Genomic DNA, 3,205 nt, shown 5'->3' on the forward strand with positions numbered 1-3,205 from the left:
AAAAAGTTTCCGCCCTTCTCATTCACAGTGGATCCTGAGGCTCTTCCTGACATCAATATACTATCTTGATTCTACTTTAGATACGGATGTAATTCCACATCCCACTCTCTCTGTAGTGAGCGAGGTTTCTTCCTGAAAAGCAACTATCTCAACTGTTTCAGCACGCCAAGCTCACTTTTTTATATGGCCAACAACACAGCTGTAGCTGCATTTGCAGTTGAATGGGTTTGTTATGGAAACTGGGACCTAAAATTTCCATGGAAACATTACAATTTTAACAATACTTTTTAAAATAAATAAATAAATAAATAGAACACAGTGTTTTTAAAAGGTTGACTCATTTTACATTAATCACATTTGACTGACAGTTACAGAATTTTTGCTTTAGCTGTGTAACGACTATGTTATAAATGCAATTCATATTATGCATTATAATATGTCTCTATTTTTAATTAAGAACTGAATTAAACATTTGGAATGAAAACACATTTTGAAAGAGCAGAATTTCCCATAGTTATTAGCTCTACTGAGGAGCCAGTCCCTTTGTAGCTCTAAATAGTACCTTTGCTTGACATGAACGTGGTGCAGAACATCGAGTAGATCATTTAAATTATGAAAACAGAATCCGTGTGACTGTGTAACAGTATTAGTACCTCTTTGTAATGTATGATCCCGATTTAATGAAAGGCTTACTATTGCCCTGGTTGTGCACAGTTCTACCAGATTGTAGAATCAAAATGGCAGATAGTTTTTAGCCCTTCTAAAATATTCTGGATAATAATGTTCTCATAAAACAAAAGGATAACAGCAATCTTCTTGAGTTACAGCAATGACAAAGGAGAAATATTGACCACTGGCTTTTATCATTAACGATGTCATTGTTACATTTCCATGCAATTCTAGCAGCAACTGAAGGCATTGTTGATGGCATAGAAACTGTTTTTGTAAAAACCCATACCAGGGTGGCACTGTCTCGGTACAATGCTTCTCTCAAGAACACAAGACAGTTCTCTGATTACATGATGTAGAAAGACAAAGAAAAACAACAGCCGTCTGTGGCCTGCCTGCCTGTCTCAGATTCACCACAACTCACTTGTAGTATCTAGGAAAAATGACATAAAAATGCAAGAAGTTAGAAATTTCAGTTGTTTCTGAGTAATGTTGAAAATATATTACTAGCTCTCAGATGTGTTACCACATACAATGTTTCACAAAAAATGGTTCATAGTAAATTGATTTTAAGGATCATGTTCCTTTCTAGAGCTTCAACACAACCACAGGAGGAATGAATCCGCTCTGTACGATATATAACAAGTACATGAGCCATAAAGTCCGTGTCTTTGCATGCGTGCTGTTATAACTCATCTGCTGCTGACAGACTTTGGAAATTAAACATTATGTGAAATTTCTTAGGAGTTTAAATGGGTTATCTAATCAATAATTAGAACTTCTGTTACCCACGTCATCACAATTTGTTTGCCCAGGGGTGCTCACTCGTGCAAAGAAGATATTCTGGGGTACGTTGTAGCTAGTAAGCATCAAATATTATCTTCACACAGCTCAGGGCCATATACACACATACATAACTGTGCATACATATACACCACATCTTAGACAACCAGCTGGAGGGAGTGGGTTTCTCTAAAGAAGGAAGGAAGTGGTTGCTGGCCTCAATCGCCAGTGCTGGCCCCAGCAGTCCTGCTGGTCCTCCCTCCCGCTGTTGCAGACAGCAAGGATCACAGGCTATGCACGTATACCCAGACCATGCACGTATACCCAGACCACACGACTGGTCTATTATGACGTTAAACCACTGTATGGTAGAATGGTTTGATTAATGACTATGATCTGTGAGGAGACTGTACTACAGGCTTCTTGTATATGTGCTTTTGTATGGACATACCAATGCTTGCATGAAAGTATATAAAAATAAACAAGAAAACTCATACAACAAATTAAATCATTAAAACAATATCTGGAATTGAAGAGCTGGGAAGATGTGGCAGAAGCAAACCCATTTAGAAGAGCTTAGAATAATATATCAAGAAACAGGGAAATATTTGCCAGTTAGTGCAAAGTTTTCCACACCACAAGGAAAACCCCAGCTAAACAGAAAAAACAATCAATCCGACTTGGACGTATTTCACAAGACAGGGATAAAGCCAGGAAAAAAATAGTAACATCCAGAGAAGAGAACAAACCTTAGCATATCTTAACACACTCAAGTTAAAGGTATGAAAGAAACGTGGAGAAGGATGAGTTGGGAAGAGAGGCTGTGGCCATCTAGAGCTGGAAAGGGGTGAACCAGAGTTCAGAGACAAGCTGCTTACCATCCTGCAATAGCCCTGCAAAGAGGCATTGACCCTGTGTGCGCTCGCAACCCAAATACTGCAGACATGGCTTCAGGCGGCCCCGCAGGAGCAACCCGCAACGTGAAAGCCATGGCCTCACAGTGCTTACTTTGCCTTCGTCTCCTGCTTTGTCACCCAGTTTTGAGAATCAAGTCTTCCGGCACCACTGCCTCGCCGTAGGGTGACACAGCCGCCGAACCTCCCACGGTACAGAAATGAAGGGCTGCTTTGTTTGGCAGGCTCAACGCACGCCTTGTTCCTTTGGCAGCAGAGGGGAGACACGGGGCGGCCAGCCTGAAGGAGAAGAGGGGTATGGGAGCACCAAGCTTTCCCCAGATTTGTCGGTGACCGTTTCCCCATCTGGGCCCCGGGATGGTGCGCCTTGTCGCCCCTGCCACACGGCGATGCAGCCACAGGGCTGCCTGCTGTGTGCGAGAAAGGGAGCGAAGGAACAACCTCTCCCGCCGGCCACCCCGGCCCGGGGTCCGGCTCTGGCGGGGAGGCCGCAGGAGTTGGGGGCCCCGCGGTGGGCACGCCTCGGCGCAGGCCGGAGGGCAGGGGAGGCCGGGCCGTGCGAGGGCTGAGGTAACGCGCGTGCAACAAAATGGTGGCGGAGAGCCTGGGCAGGCCCGGGAGATCACGGGCGGTACCGGCATCGTCTCTGGCTTCGCCGCCACAGGCGGCCCCGTCCCCAGGGCCGGGCCGGGCCGGGACACCCCGCCCGGTCCCCGCCGGCCGCTACCGGCCGTTACCGGCAGCCGCGCCCCCTGGCGGCGGGCGGCGGGGCTGGGGCGGGGGCGCGCCGCGGCCCGCCCTCGGGGCTGCCCGGTCCTGCCCGCCCCTGCCCTGCCCCG

This window comes from Aptenodytes patagonicus, chromosome 18, assembly GCF_965638725.1.
Source record: "Aptenodytes patagonicus chromosome 18, bAptPat1.pri.cur, whole genome shotgun sequence".
Lineage (NCBI taxonomy): Eukaryota > Metazoa > Chordata > Aves > Sphenisciformes > Spheniscidae > Aptenodytes > Aptenodytes patagonicus.